Source organism: Scyliorhinus torazame, chromosome 2 (assembly GCF_047496885.1).
Source record: "Scyliorhinus torazame isolate Kashiwa2021f chromosome 2, sScyTor2.1, whole genome shotgun sequence".
Classification (NCBI taxonomy): domain Eukaryota; kingdom Metazoa; phylum Chordata; class Chondrichthyes; order Carcharhiniformes; family Scyliorhinidae; genus Scyliorhinus; species Scyliorhinus torazame.
The window spans coordinates 43,435,168-43,451,981 of record NC_092708.1 but is presented as its reverse complement, the minus strand read 5'-3'; the positions used below and the strand labels follow the sequence as shown (position 1 = coordinate 43,451,981).

At 47.2% G+C, this 16,814-nt stretch overlaps 1 protein-coding gene across 1 annotated transcript in view; it reads right to left on the bottom strand.

Annotated features, from left to right (window-relative positions):
- The window catches only part of arl5a (ADP-ribosylation factor-like 5A), a 76,998-nt gene that overhangs the window by 44,153 nt on the left and 16,031 nt on the right, over window positions 1-16,814 (bottom strand). The window lies entirely within an intron of this gene.

The following is a 16,814-nucleotide window of genomic DNA, read 5'->3' as shown; positions in this document are numbered from 1 at the left end:
GTATAAACCAGGATAAAAGAGCAAAAGTTATAACATTTTCAGCAGTCAATTATATTGGGTTTTGGAAATAACCATCTGAAATGCTGTTGGGAACAAATTGTCTATAGCAAAGATAGATACAGCAGTTAGTTTTGTCAACAATATTCTCAACACACAAGGTCATTGGGTCAGATCTGAAAACCCTTTCATTGAAAGGGTAAACAATGGCAGCCTTGCGATTTTGCAAAAGCCTAATTTTCAGTCCATAAGTTACTAGAATTATTTGTGCACTTCATCGAACTTAAAATCTTCAAACAAAAAAAGTTACATTTCTCGTGTTCACCAACTTGGTATTCCAATGTATGGTAAACGAATAAGATGGGCTATACATTTTCTACATTTTGTTGTCTATAGAGTAAAGCAGATTGCTGTTTGTATATGATGATATGCTGCCCTACAGATTGCTGTGGAGAATTGATTTTTTTTTAATATGAGGAATAGATATTAATAAGTTTGAATTCAGCTTCTCTGCCATCAGGGCAGTCATACTCAATGGGTATATTGCTGTCAAAATTTAAAGGATTCACCCCATGAAGCAACTTAAGCCAGAAAGAAAGCTGCACGTAAAGTAACAAATAGTATCTATGTATTTATGTATCTATGGCATTGTTGGGATCAGCATTTCTGGTGATGACCAGTGGCATTTATCAACTACCAACAGTCCTGCAGCCTTTATCCTATAACTGAATATTACACGTCACAATGTTTGAAATAGTCCATACTACTAGGGTGTTTAAATCCCTAATTTAACTGAACAAAAAGTATTATTTACAGTCATAACAATATTTATTGAGCAAAATCAAAATCCTGCATTGTTGGAAGTAAATGAGCATGGGCGAGACGTTGGGGTAATGTCACTGGACTAGTTATCCAGGGGTCAGGCTAGTGCTCTGGGGATATGGGTTCAACTCCCACCAAGGCAGCTGGGGGAATCTGAATACAATTAATGAAATTTGGAATTGAAAGTCTGTCTCAGTAATGGTGAACATGATGCTATCATCTATGGTCGTAAAAACCTACCTAATCCACTAATGCTCTTTAGGTAACAAAATCTGCCATCCTTACCCAGTCTGGCCTACATGTGACTCCACATGCCCAGCAATATGGTTGCCTTAACTGCCCTCTGAAAATGGTTAAGCAAGCCACTCAACAGGGCAATGTAACGGATTTGGTGGCTCCCGCTCAAGGTGGATTTTCTGGGTGCTCCCCCACCTGAATTGTGGGGTGTTTTGAGGGCAAAAGGTGCATGAGTGCCCCTCTGGTGAGGCTGGTGTATGGCTCATCGTATGAGGAGTGCCACGAGGAAGAAAGCAGTTGGAGCAGGAAAGTTTTCATGGTGCGACACAGGCGAAGATGGCGGATTGCAAGTGGGCAGCACTGCCCTCCCAATGGTCAAGGGAGCAGCTGGTGGTGTTCTTAAATAGCAAATTCCAGCAGCAGAGGAAGGCGGCTTTGGAGGATTTGGCCACGGTGGCGGAGCCGCTTATGGCAACAATCAAGCAGGTTGGGGAGAGGCAGGAGGCTCAGGGCCTGGTGATCCAGAAGGTGGAGGAATCGGTGACGGAACATGAGGATCCACTGCCATCACTGGAGGCGGAGATGGGGATGGTGATGAGCAGCCAGAAAGGGCCGAGAGATAAGTTGGTGGACCTCTGCCAGGAAGCAGAATCTGAGGATTGTGGGGATGCCCAAAAGCATCGAAGGTACGGAGGCCGCCAAGTTTGTGGCGAGCATGTTGGAGGAGCTGTTGGGGGAGGAGGCCTCTGACTGGCCCCTCCAGGTGGATCGGACACACAGGGCAGTGAAGAGGCTGCAGGTGGGGGAGCCGTCAAGGGCAATGTTGGTGAGGCTGCATCGGTTCCTGGATAAAGAGAAGATCTTGAGATGGGCAAGGCAGACCAAGAAGTGCACCTGTAGTGGAGTGAGCTGTGGATTTACAAGACCAGGGTACGGAGCTGGCTAAGTGGTGGGCGATATAATTGGATAAAGGCCTTTGTCTACTAGAAGGGGGTGAACTTTGTGGTATTGTACCCTGCCCCTTGTGGGTGATGAATCTAAAGCAGAAATCTTACTTTCACTTGCCGGAGGAGGCAATAGACTTTATGAGAGACCATGGATGGAAAGGAGTGGGAGGACATTGAACTTTGCAGAGGAGATCTGTGTAAATCGTGGGGCACATTGGATTGGGGCAGGCTACAATGGGGGAGCGGTGATGGTGAATGTGCCTTTTTGTTTTCTTGGTTTGGTGGTTGTTGGGAGGGCGGAGGGGCGAGGGGAGGTCAGACGCCTTGGGCAGAGGCCACCATGCTGGCTGGGCAGACTAATTAACGGGAGTGAAGTGGGGGTTCGTCAGGAGGAAGGGGTGGGGAGGGGGGAATGGGTCGGTTTCTTGTTTGGGTGTGTGGGGAGGGTTGCTGAAATGGGTGTGGTTGGTATGGCGTAATTGGGAAGGGTCAGATGGCGGCAGACAACGGAGGGCAGGCCTGGAGTCGCGCATGACGTGGATGGCTTAAAAAGGGGTACGCATGATCGGCGGGGGAGGGGAGTACCCGACCAAACTGGTCACGTGGAATGTGAGGGTTGAATGGGCCGGTTGAGTGCCTGCGTGTTTTCGCGCATATGGGGTTTAAAGGCGGACTTTGTGTTTTGCAGGCGATGCACCTAAAGTTGGGGGATCAGACGAGGTTAAGGAAGGGATGGGTGGGGCAGGTGTTCCACTTAGGATTAGACATGAAGACAAGGGAGTGGCGGTGTTAGTTAATAAGAAAGTGGCATTTGAGGTGGGGAGCATTGTGGCCGATTCAAGGGTTAAATATTTGATACAACACCAGGTTAAAGTCCAACAGGTTTGTTTCGATGTCACTAGCTTCCGGAGCGCTGCTCCTTCCTCAGGTGAGGAACACCTGAGGAAGGAGCAGCGCTCCGAAAGCTAGTGACATCGAAACAAGCCTGTTAGACTTTAACCTGGTGTTGTAAAACTTCGTACTGTGCTCACCCCAGTCCAACGCCGGCATCTCCACATCATAAATATTTGATGGTCAGTGGAAAATTGGAGGGGATGCCGGTAGTCCTGGTGAGTGTTTATGCCCTGAATTGGCATGACATGGGGCGGGTGTTAGGGAGGCTGATTACAGGGTCATTTGAATATGGTCCTAGATCGGAGGTTGAACCTGTTTCATAGATAGATCATAGAATTTACAGTGCAGAAGGAGGCCATTTGGCCCATCGAGTCTGCACCGGCTCTTGGAAAGAGCACCCCACCCAAGGTCGACACCTCCACCCTATCCCCATAACCCAGTAACCCCACCCAACACTAAGGGCAATTTTGGACACTAAGGGCAATTTATCATGCCCAATCCACCTAACCTGCACATCTTTGGACTGTGGGAGGAAACCGGAGCACCTGGAGAAAACCCACACACACACGGGGAGGATGTGCAGACTCCGCACAGACAGTGACCCAAGCTGGCATCAAACCTGGGACCCTGGTGCTGTGAAGCAATTGTGCTATCCACAATGCTACCGTGCTGCCCAAATAATAATCGCTTATTGTCACAAGTAGGCTTCAATGAAGTTACTGTGAAAAGCCCCTAGTCGCCACATTCCAGCACCTGTTCGGGGAGGCTGGTACGGGAATTGAACCTGCGCTGCTGGTCATGCTCTGCATTATAAGCCAGCTGTCTTAGCCCACTGTGCTAAACCAGTTGAGTCCTAGTCGTTGAAGGTGTCGGCATGGCTAGGGAGTTGAGGGGGTTCGTGGAATGCATGGGGGGGTCCAACCCAAGGAGGTTTGGGAGGCCGAGGGAGTTCTCGTACTTCTCACCGGGTGTACTCCCGGATCGATTTATTTGCGATGGCTACGGCACTGCTGGAGGGGCAGCCGACTCAGAGTCTTCGACGATTGCGGTTTCCGACCATGCACCACATTGATTGGATTTGCGGGTGGTGGAGGGGGAGGCCCAACAGCCACAGTGGAGGTTAGATGTGGAGTTGTTGGCAGATGAGGGGATGCGTGAGGGTCGCCATTTGGGGCTATGTGGAGCTAAATGACACTGGGGAGGTCACGGTCGCCATGCTGTGGGAGACACCCAAGGCGGTGAATTTATTTTGATCTGGGCGCCTAGCAAGAGGGTGAAACAGGAGGCGAGGACGTGGCTGGTGGATGGGATCTTGAGGGTGGATCGGAAGTACTCGGCGGCACCAGAGGCTCCAGATGAGCTTGGGTTAGTGTTCACCGGGAAGGTGCTGGGGCAGCTACAGAGGGCCAGAGTATGAGAACAGGGAAAAGGGAAATAGGATGCTGGCCGACAAGCTGACGAAGCATGCGAGGACGTACAACAAGGTGAGGGGTAGGGGGGAGCGCCCCCCAACATTGTTGCAGGCTTCCATAACCCTGATATTGAAGAAAGATATGGTCCCGGAGAGTCGCGTGGATCGTACCGGACAATATCGCTGCTTAATGTTGTGCCGAAGATATTGGCAAACGAGCTGGCGTCGCGAATAGAGGATTGTGTGCCAGGGTGAAAGGGGAGGACCAGACAGGATTTGTGAAGGGAAGGCTGCTGTTGGCGAATGTGCGCAGGCTTCTCAATGTTATAATGATGTCCTCGGCAAGAGGTAGAAATAGTAGTGGCAGTGGATGCTGAGAGGGCCTTTGAACGGGTGGAGGTGTTTGGTTTGGTCAGGAGTTTGTTGATCGGATTCAGCTTCTATGCAGGGCTCCGATGGCAAGTGTTCAGATGAACAGGTTGAGTTTGGGCTACATCGGGGACGAGACAGGGGTGCCTCATCTCCCCATCGCTTAGTAGTCTTGGCGATAGAGCCATTGACAATTGCGCTTAGGGGTTGGAAGGGGGTTAAGCGTGGGGGGGGGGGGGGGGGGGGGGCAAGCACAGAATTTCCCTTTTTGCGGACAATCTGCTGCTATACATTTCAGACCCGGTGGGCAGCTTTGAAAGGATCATGGCGATCTTGAAGGAATTTGGCCGGTTTTCAGGGAACAAATTGTTCCTGTTCCAGAACCTCACCACTTTTGTTCTCAAATCCTTTTTCAGGAAGGTGAATAGGTTAATTTTGGGGTTTGTGAGTTGATGGAGGGGGAAGGCACTCCGGTGGAGGAGATTAAGTGCAAATGGAAAGAGGACCGGAACGTGGAAGGAGGCCCTGTGGAGGGTCAATGCGTCCTTGTCGTGTGCGAGGTTAAGCCTCATCCAATTTATGGTGGTGCATAGGCCCCACATGACGGTTGCAACACTTAGCCGGTTCTTTGCAGAGGTGGAGGATAGGTGTGGGTGGGACCTGCTAATTACATCTATATGTTCTGGTCTTGTCCAAAGCGGAGGTGGTTCTGGCAGGAGTTCTCGGATGTTATAGTCCATGATTCTGGGTGTGGGGGTGGCCCCGGGTCCGAAGGTGGCAATATTTGGTGTGTCGGAAGATCCGGGAGTCCAGCTGGGAGGGGAGAGGCCAACGTATTGGCCTTTACCTCCCTGAGAGGACGGAGACGGATCCTATTGTGTTGGCACGATTCGGAGCTGCTGAACTGAGTGAACTGGCAGAATTCCTGCATTGGAGAAAGTCAAGCTCGCTTTGCAGGGGTTGGAGGAGAGGGTTCACCCAGAGGTGGAAGCCGCTCATTGATTTTGTCAAGGTGGACTGAGATGTTGGTCGGCTTTGGGGGTTGGGGGGGGGGGGGGGGGGTGAGAATTAGGAAGGCAGAGTGCAGTGGGGTGTTGTTACCGAGGAGGTTGGGGATTTCTGGTTTCTGTTGACGTTAATGTTTTGGTCTTATGAAATTTTCATGTGTACATGTAAAAAGCCTTGAATAATTTTTTTTTTTTTTTTTTAAACAAAGCAATTAGTATGGGCAATAAATGCTTGCCTTGCCAGTGACACCCAAGTCCATGGTGGCACAATGGTTAGCACTGCTGCCTCACAATATCAGCCACCCGGATTCAATTCCGGTCTGGGGTGACTGTGGAGTTTGCATGTTTTCCTTGTGTTGGCCTGGGTTTCCTCCAGGTGCTCCTGTTTCCTCCCACTGTCCAAAGGTGTGCAGAATAGGTGGGGTTATGGGGATAGGATGCAAGAGCGGGCGTAGGTAGAGTGCTCTTTCAGAGGGTCGGTGTAAACTCGATGGCCTGAACGGGCTCCTTCTTTACTGTAGGGATTCTATGGAAAATAAATGTCTGGTATAAATTTTCAAAAAATCTGGTATAAGAGCAAAATTTTGCTTTTACGAACATTGCTCTTTCAATTGCCCATTTTAACTATACGTACACGATGCGGAAACGCACAAGTGTGACTTCCCCTCCACAGCTTTCAACACTCCTGCAAATCAGATACAAAGAGTGGAATTCTCCCAAGCCCCTGTTGGTGTGTTCAATGGCAGGCAGGGCAAGATGCCCAGAAATCGGTTTCACTCGCTGTGAATTGACAGCAGGTTCTTCTGCCGGTGTCCGCTATGGCAGGTTGAGAAACCTACCAGAGGCTGGAGTGAACCTCATTTGCAACCCATTAGTGGGATGCAGGTACAGGCCTGACCTCCCTTGCCAGATTCTCTGTGATGTTGGCGGGGAAACATGTAGCATGAAACACATTTGGAAAAATGTGGCATGCATGTTGGGATTCATCTGAACAATGCCTGGGGCTGCCTTCAGAATTCATGAACGAGATGGGATTTTATGACCATCCGGTAGTTTAGAGTGTGGGCACCTAGCAAGAATGTGAAGACCTTAGAACAGGTGCAGAAAAGATTCACAAGAATGGTTTTCAGGATGAGCAACGTCAGTTGCATCGATTGGAGAAGTTAAGACTATTTTCCTTAGAGAGAAGGCGGAGAGGAAATTTGATAGAGGTATTCAAAATCATGAGGGGCCTGGAAAGAGTAGATAGGGAGAAACTGTTTCCGCTCATGCAAGTATCGAGTAAGAGAGGGCACAGATTTAAAGAGGAGATTCATCAGGATGCTGCCTGGGCTGGAGCATTTCAGCTATGAAGACAGACTTGACTTATTTTCCTTAGAGCAGAGAAGGCTGAGGCGAGACTTGTTGAGGTCCTCAAAATTATGAGGGACATAAGTAGGGTAGATCAGAAGAAACATTTCCCTTTAGCAAAGGGGCCAATAACTAGGGAGCACAGATTTAAGATAAGGTGCAAGAAATTTAAAGGGGACTTGAGGAAAAACCTTTTCATCGAGATGTGGTGGGAATCTGGAACTCACTGCCTGAAAGGGCGGTAGAAGTGGGAACCCTCAACATTTAACGTAGAAAATGGTAGGCCATTTGGCCCTTCGAGCCTGCTCTGCCATTCATTACGATCATAGCTGATCATCCAAATCAGTAACTGGGTCACGTTTCCCCCCTATATCCTTTGATCCCTTTAGCCCCAAGAGCGATATCTAATTCTTTGAAAACAAAATATTTTAGTCTCTACTGCTTTTTGTGATAGAGAATTCCTTCATTCAGCATCTGGCAGTAGAAGCATTCAAATGAGCACTTGAAGCAGCACAGCAGACAAGACTATGGACCAAGTGCTGGAAAACAGGATTAGAATAGATGGGTGCTTGATGGTTTGCGCAGGCACTATGGGCTGAAGGGCCTTTTTCTGTGCTGTAAATCTCAGTGACTAATCAGTAAAAGATGCAAAAAAAAAAATGATATGAGGAAAGGCCTTGTTACGTCGTGAGTGGTTAGGGTTTGGAATGCGCTGCCCGAGAATGTCGTGGAGGCTATTTCAATTGAAACATTCAAAAGGGTACTAGACTGCCATCTAAAAAGTAAAAATGCACAGGGTTAAGGACAGAAGGTGTGGAATTGGCACAAGGTGAGTTGCTCATTCAGAGAGCCGGTGTAGACAATGTGTGCCAAATGACTTCCTTCTGCACCATAACAATTCTATAATCCTGTAATGGTCACCATTACTGGTAACTAGCTTTTTAGGCCAGATTATTTAATTAATTAAATTTTAATTCCCCAATTACCATGACGAGATTTGAATTCTCAATTTGAGAACATTAATCCAGGCCTACGTATTACCAGTCCAGGAACATTACCACTATGCTACTATACTATAATGGTTCTACTTCACTGGCCAGCAAACATTTTAAGGGCACCCTGAAGTTACAAAAGATGCAAACAAGTGTGAGACTTAAAAAGTATGGGGTAACAAATTTTGAAAAAGTTTACTAAAATGACCAATTCAGCATTTTTGATCCTTGATTAACTTATAGCAAAATTGGACAATTGCAATCATATTATGCTAAAACAAAATGCAACATCTTTGGGTGGAACGAAAACTGTCACTACAGCAGTAGCCAGCAATGCTCTGTGAATGAATCTTTCAGACTTAATCAGAGGGATATATGTTGAATACAAATAAAAATAAAAATGTTGGGAGTCATTGCAGATTCAACATCATTTGCAGAATCATAGCATGGAACTATAGCATCCCTATAGTGCAGGAGGCCATCCATCGGGTCTGCACCCAACCCTCCAAAAGAGCTCCCTACCCAGGTCCTCCTGCCCTAATCCCTTAACCCCATAACCTAATCTGCACATCCCTGGACATCAAGGGGCAATTTAGCATGGCCAATCCACCGAACCTGCACTTGGACTGTGGGAGGAAACCAGAGCACCCGGAGGAAACCCAGGAAATTTTTTTAAATTTTGATTATACAGTTTTAGATCTTGCTAGCAGTCTTTTATATATTTTATACAGTAACGGAGGAGTAAAGTGGTTCAGGTGATAGTGCATGACAGCATTGGAAGTGACCTCAGCGAGCCAATGCTGGGTAATATACTCCCAGCATTGTACTACCAACTGAGCAGAAAATAAGGCGTTGAACAAAAAAGGGAGGCGTGGACAATTTTTACATTATTACTCATTTCATACTCAACCTGGCACACCATTAAATTTACAACTTTAATACTTTCAGTGCCATAGAGTCTGTGGCTGAATAAAGAACATCCCATCACTGAGATCACAGAACACAAATATATCAGTAACACAGTTAAAGTTCGTCTGTTACTTCAATTGAAAAGTGTTTAGTAAATTGCTCCATGTAGAGCATTTCCAACAGTGCTAACTCCAACATCTTACAGAAATTACATTGCGTTTTGCAAACAGACGGACAGGATAACTGCCTCAAAAGCCCAAACATTCTTTTTTATATAATTTGACGCTGAATTTAACAACTACTCATTGAACAAAAAAAGTGAAAGAAACTCTTAAAAATAACAATTCAACCAAGAGGATGGATTGGATGAACAGATAGTGCAGAATATTTGTTTTGAGGTCCTGGGTTTACAACATGGAAAGAAAAGACCAGAATCAGTCATTTCTTTAAAAATGCCACGTATGGTGGGTCCTGTCCAAACAACTCCCAAAAGCAGTATGTAACCTGAACCACCTGTCCAATAATATGCATTTAAGCCTGCTATTTGTTTGTAGTGATTCTTCAGTGCTCAAGGTAGAAGAATATTTTAAAACATCAGCTGCAAAACAAAGCTTTCTCTGTTTTGACCCCACTAGAGAGCAAATCCCACCGCACTGCATCAGTATATTTCCAATTTACCCAATAACCATCCTTGTGACTTTTAGTATTGTCCATCTACAAGAACAACTTCATTTATATAACGCCCTTAACATAACTAAATGTCTCAAGTTGCTTCACAGGGGAGTTGCTTCACAGGGGAGTTAGCAAATAAAACCTGACACCAAATAACGCAAGAAGATATTAAAAATGACCAAGCAAGGCAAGCGTTAAAAGGATTCTTTCATGGGATGCTGGTGTTGCCAACAAGACCAGTATTTGTTGTCCAACCCTAACTGCCCTTGCACGGATTGAACTGAATTTGTTCGGACAGCTAAGAGTCAACCACATTACTGAGTGTGTGAAGTCACACCCAAGCCAGACAGGGTAAGGATGGCAGTTTTCCTTCCTTTAAACAGACAACCAAATGGGTCTTTAATAATAATAATCTTTATTAGTGTCACAAGTAAGCTCATATTAACACTGCAATGAAATTACTAGTCGCCACACTACACAGCCTGCCCGGGTACATGGAGAGAGAATGTTCAATTCACCTAACAAGCACATCTTTCGGGACTTGCAGGAGGAAACCGGAGTCGCCGGAGGAAAACCACGCAGACACGGGGAGGACATGCAGACTCCGCAGACAGTGACTCAAGCCGGGAACCGAACCCGGGTCCCTGGTGCTGTGAAGCAACAGTGCTAACCGCTGTACTACTGTGCTGCCCATATTAGATGATAGTTTCATGCTTCCCCATTGCCGAGACTAGCTTTATATTCCAGAGTTATTAATTAAATTTAAATTCCATCAGCTAGAACCCTAGAGCATTAGACCAGATGTCTGGATTACTAGCCCAGTGACATTATCACTATGTCGCCAACTCAAAGGGCTGAAACAGCTGAAGGCATTGCCACCAGTGGTAACTAAAACAAATTAAAATTGGTCTGGGAATCCTTTCACTTCACTGTATTATTGTGTTGCACGTTTTTTAAAATATGCTAGGTCTTAAGGCAGAAAGAGATATCATATTTATATGAAATGAAATGAAATAAAAATCGCTTGTCACAAGTAGGCTTCAAATGAAGTTACTGTGAAAAGCCCCTAGTCACCACATTCCGGCGCCTGTTCGGGGAGGCTGTTACGGGATTTATATGCAGTCTTTATAAATTTTAATACGTTTTGGTAAAGTTAAAATCAAGGATGCACAAGGTGCCAGAAATGGAGAAACGTTAGAGAGAGAGCAACAAGGCAATGAAGGGATTTAAAAACAAGGATGTGAATTTTATAATCAATGCATTGCAAGACTGGAAGCCAAGATAAGTCTTCGAGGACAGGATACTAACAGCAGAGATTTTGCACCGGTCCTTGGAAAGAGCACCCCACCTAAGTCCACACCTCCACCCTATCCCTTAACCCCAGCTAACCTTTTTTTTGGACCCCTCCCAGAAGCAAGCCCTGGAGACTGCAGGGTTGACCGAGGAGAGAGCAATCGCCCTCGGCAAGGCTGGCCTGCAACCCTGGACCTGGGGCATCCAGCGATGACAGAGAATTCTACTGTCCAGGCACCTTGATGGGCTTGGTCCAGCTCAAAGTTCATACGAGTCAGCTGTCCGGGCATCCGTGACCTCAAGGATGCACTTGTGGGCTGAAGATTGACAAATGCCGCCCCAGTCCCCGCTCGAGCCCTGGAATGTTCCAGTGGCATCAACGTTCAGGGCTATGGTGACCTTCATGAGCGATCATCCTTCTCCTCCACGTGGTGCCAAGACCACGAGGACATGGCAGAGGTGCCACACTGTGTCTGTCGAGATGGAGCCTCCTGGGGCACAGGCTGTCATCTCCTTGACCCATCACCGACGCTGGTACACCATGGGCCTTCGCCTGCGTCCCCTTCTTGGTCCCTCCTCAGTCTGATGGGCAGCCGGGTTTGCGGAGTATGCGGGGGCCCCCCCTGCACTTCGGGTTCCGCCTCTAGCCTGCATCGATGCCGCTGCTGCTGCCTACTCCTACTCAGGAGCCAGGACTTCCACCAACACCATAAGGGCAGACACCGCGGGATCAACAAAACCATCCATTGTGGCATCTGTAAGGCATTGGAGAAGGAGTGAGAACCCGACAATTAGGTAGGGCTTCCATCCCGGGACCCTGAAATCATCCAAGCCTCCCACATGCTTCCGTGTCCCGCCTTCTCTCAGGGTGCCATCTACCGAGTCAGTTGTGCTGGAACATCTCGCTCTGCACACTCCCCCCGGCTATAGCAGGAGATCCGCAGTCCCCAGATTCCTGCCGGGGACATTAGTGAGGCCATGCTGAGGTGCCCTCCCTGATCCACACACTCACCCTTTGGTCATGGGGATATCCCCTGTGCTGAAGATCAGCTCCTGTGTGTCTGGGCGGCATGGTGGCACAGTGGTTTGCACTGCTGCCTCACAGATCCAAGGTCCCGTATTCAATTCCGGACCTCAGGTCACTGTCTGTGTAGATTGCACCTTCTTTCCGTGTCTGCGTGGGTTTCCTCCGGGTGCTCCGGTTTCCTCCCACAGTCCAAAGATGTGCAGGTTAGGTGGATTGGCCATGCTAAAGTGCCCCTTTGTGTCCAAAAGGTTAGGTGGGGTTACTGGGTTACGGGGATAGGGTGGAGGTGTGGGCTTAAGTGGGGTGCTCTTTCCAAGGACCGGTGCAGACTCGACGGGCCGAATGGCCTCCTTCTGTGCTGTAAAGCTCTTAGACTCCATGACTGACTGGTCGCTTCCTCTACGGTGCTGACGCCTCCAAGGTCCAGGCAATGTGTCCAGACCTCACAGTTTGATTGAAATGTTAGGCAACACTCGCACATGACACGTGTACCCACAAGAATGCATTTTTATTGAATGGTCAACAGTAACAAAGACTTGAAAATCAGCTATGTAACTATCCATATATCACACTAACCATTATACAAGGAAATGTCACTGTTCTATATTGATACCAATACAAAGCTACATCAGCTCATTTGCACAAGAAAAAAAACAAACACACTGTATCTCCCCTTGCAGGTTCCTCAACAAAACAGGATAGTTCTGAGAATATTGTCATGTCCAGAACTTCGTCATAGAAATGATCTATCCATCAATGTGTTACTTGTTCCACGTATCAGTGTAATTCTCCATCCAGGAGCCACAGCTGTGCAGGCCCTCCCACACGGAACCAAATCCTGGCATCCACATATTCCACTGGCGTTCAAGGCGCAGTTGAACATCCTTGACTTCCAGTCATCCTCGGTGACATGCCAGTTACATGCAGCACTCACCACACCAGCAACAAAAGCATCAGCAATCTGCGAAAGCATTTCTTCAACAGCGTCATCAGGAGTCCCATTTGGATCAATGCCATGCACCAGGTCCTGCAGCATCTTCTTGCTACAAACCAGATTACCTTCTGGACTTGTACATAGCCCTGAGCCCAATGTTCCAGGATCCAAGGTGCTTAAAAGAATTGACTTTCGGGTGCTTTCAGGGGTGTGGGTCGGAGAGGGCAAGGTGTCAGAGATTTACCGAGAGATGAGGGAAGAGGGGGAGGAGTCGGTGGGCGAACTAAAAGGAAAGTGGGAAGAACATCTAGGGGAGGAGATAGAGGAGGGTATGTGGGCTGATGCCCTAAGCAGGGTAAATTCATCTTCCTCATGCGCCAGGCTTAGCCTGATTCAATTTAAGGTGCTACATAGAGCACACATAACGGGAGCAAGATTGAGCAGGTTCTTTGGAGTGGAGGACAAATGTGGGAGGTGTGGCGGGAGCCCGGCAAACCACGCACATATGTTTTGGGCGTGCCCGGCACTGGAAGGGTATTGGAAGGGAGTGACGGGAGTGATTTCGCGGGTGGTGAAGGCCCGGGTCAAACCAGGCTGGGGGTTAGCTCTATTTGGAGTTGCGGAAGAGCCGGGAGTGCAGGAGGCGAAAGAGGCCGACGTTGTGGCCTTTGCGTCCTAGTAGCCCAGCGCAGGATCCTACTCATGTGGAAGGAGGCGAAACCCCCCGGACTGGAGGCCTGGGTAAATGATATGGCGGGGTTCATTAAACTGGAGCAGATAAAGTTTGCCCTGAGAGAATCGGCTCAAGGGTTCACCAGGCGGTGGCAGCCATTTCTCGACTACCTAGGGGAACGTTAGAGGGAAGACAGATGACCAGCAGCATCAGCCCAGGGGGATGGGGGGGGGGGGGGGGGGGGGGGGGGGTTTAGTTTAGTTTAGGTCAAAGATAAAGGGGTTTTGTTACTTGTGTATTGTTAAAAATGTCTGTATTGTTATTGTTGCGTTTGCTTTGTAAGAGGGGAAAAATTGTTGTTTGGGGAAAAAAATTTCAATAAAACATATTAAAAAAAAAAGAATTGACTTTCCGGCTACAGAAAAGGAAGGAAACAGCAACAGCATTTGCACCCATAAGGAGCAAGCAGTAAACACAGCCTGCAGCTGTGAAGTGCTCTCACAACTAATAATGTCAATTCCTTATTCGCAAAAGCCTTCAGTTGTGAAGCTGGGGCTGCTCACAATCAGAGGGAGTTAAAGTGACCTGCAGCATATAATCAAGAGCAGGGCTCATTCCTGGAATTGTTTGGTAGGACAGACAGGACTTCCATCTTGCTAATGAGATGGAGATTGGTCTTAATTGATGTCAATGATCTTCTCGTCATGTTTGTGGGAGGAGAAAGAGATCTGAAACCCACCACCGGTTAGATAGTGAACCGGTTTGCGCATGGTGCTGATCCCAATTTTGGCCTCTCCTGCTATTTAACCAGCGTGCCCAGATCCATGCCAGGCACAACACGGTGGTAAAATCAAGCCCATAGAAAATAGAAGCACTAGGCCATTTGGCTCAGCAAGCCTGCTCCGCTATTCAGTGAGATCATGGCTGATCCTCTATCTCAAAGCCATTCTCTGGCTCGCTCCCCAAACCCCTTGATGCCTTTAGTGTCTAGAAATCTGTCTATTCATTTCTTTCTTAAAATCGTTCAGTGACTTAACCGCCACAACCTTCTGTGGTAGAGAATTCCACAGGTTTGCCACCCTCTGAGTGAAGAAATTTCTTCTCCTCTCAGTCCGAAATAGCTTACCCCATGTCCTGAGACTGTGATCCCTGTTACGGACTGCCTTCTGCTTTTCCTCAAAAAAAGCAGGGGAGCATTATCCCTGCAACCAGTCGATCCTGAAACCTAGTTATCCATACAAGGAAAAGAGACTCTCATTAAGTACCCTATTAAGAATCATAGAATTCAAAGTGCAGAAAGAGACCATTCGGCCCATCGAGCCCATAACCCAGTAACAGCACCTAGGGGCAATTTAGCATGGCCAATCCACCTAATTTGCACATCTTTGGCTGTGGGAGGAAACCGGAGCACCCGGAGGAAACCCACGTAGACACGGGGAGAACGTGCAGACTCCACACAGTGACCCAAGCCAGGAATCAAACCTGGGAGGCTGGAGCTGTGAAGCAGCTGTGAAGCAACTGTGCTACCGTGCAGCCCTAAGAGTTGTATACACTTCAATGAGACCACCTCTCATTCTTCTGAACTTAACAGAATGTAGGCCCATTCTACCATCTAAGAACATAAGTAGAAGATAGTGACCACAAAACCCATCGAGCCTACTCTGCCATTCAATACAATCATGGCTGATCTTGGGCTTCAACCCCATTTTCCCACCCACTTCTCACATCCCTCAGTTCTGAGACTCCAAAAATCTGTCTATCCGAGTCTTAAACGTATTCAGTGATGGGAGCATCCAGAAGCCTATGGGGTAGAGAATTCCAAAGATTCACAACCCCTCGAGTGAAATTATTTCTCATCTCAGTCCAGTAATCTGTATCTTTCCTCATAGGACTACATTCTCATTTCAGGAATCAATCTAGTGAATCTTTGTTGCTTGATCCTCTTGTCCACATGATCGACACTGGAGATAGAAGTTATTGAGTTTTTGTTCTTTGTTGGTGTAAATTGGCTTAGCTTCATTACCATACAGCAATGGCCTTTAGGTGGCTCGTGATTCCTTCAAGCAAGCTTTCTACCCCCTTGCCAATTTTGTTTCTATGCAGCCATTGTCCCTTTAATCACATTTGCTACCAGTTTGTTAACATGTTTCTTATGTGGTATTTTACCAAAAGCATTTTCAAATTTCACATACTCAAAAACCTATACTACTCATATCAACTCTACATTATTTCAAAGAATTTAATCAAGACGTCAAACTTGCTTTGCCTTTAACACACCCGTGTTAGCTTTCATTTATTACCCTCTATTTTATTAGCCTTTATTTGCCAAGTGCTCTGTATCATTGTCACAGTTTCACACCATAGCTGTCAGGCTGACTGACCACTGTTGCCAGGATTTTGTTTTAAATCAGTTGTGTAGGTGATACAGTATTTCTGGCAATGCAACCATGCCTTCAGCGAGGTGTCAGTTTAGATTATCTGCTCAAATCAATAATGGAAACAAAACACACAAACTTGACTCAAATGTGAGTTAGATGAATACTCGGTGAATAAATGTTGGTGCCAAAACTTTCAAATGTTAAGAAACTTCTGGTAATGCAGCGCCCCCTCATTGAGATATTGATTTGAATTATCTGCTCAAGTCCATAATTGGGCTTCTGGTGGCATTATGTAGGGTAGGGGGAAGACGTCCATGGCATGGCTCCCACTAGAGTACCTTACTTTTTGCCCTTTTCTTTTAGTTAAACGGGGTATTTTCTTTTGAAAACCCACAAAATTAATGGAATAAGGATCCTATATAGGTGAAATGCCCAGTAAAGTCAGGGGGGAAAAAGCAGACAGTAGACGTTCGTCGACGGAATCAGAGACCTCTCAGAGCTTGCTGGCAGAAAAAATGGCGGAGTCAGTCTTTGGGGCTCTGAGCATTCCACTAACAGCCAAGGTGCTTTCGCGCACATTGGCAAAAGAATTTGATAAACATTGGCAGGTTGTGTCGAAGGCCCTCCGCAAATCGATGGAGACGGCCTTGGCCCCCGTTAAGAGTGGCTCTGGAGAAGGCCAACAAAACCGTGAAATCCCATGGAGCCATGATAATAGACATGGAAGTGGCCCTTTTGAGACATAGTGATCACATTGCCTCATTGAAAGTGGAGAGGCCTCTGGTGGCCGAGGCAAATAAGTCGCTGAAGGCCAAGATGAATCTTGGAGAATGGATCCTGGAGGAATCGTTTGAATCGTGGAGGTGCCAGAGGGGATGGAAGGCCCAACACCCACTGATTAC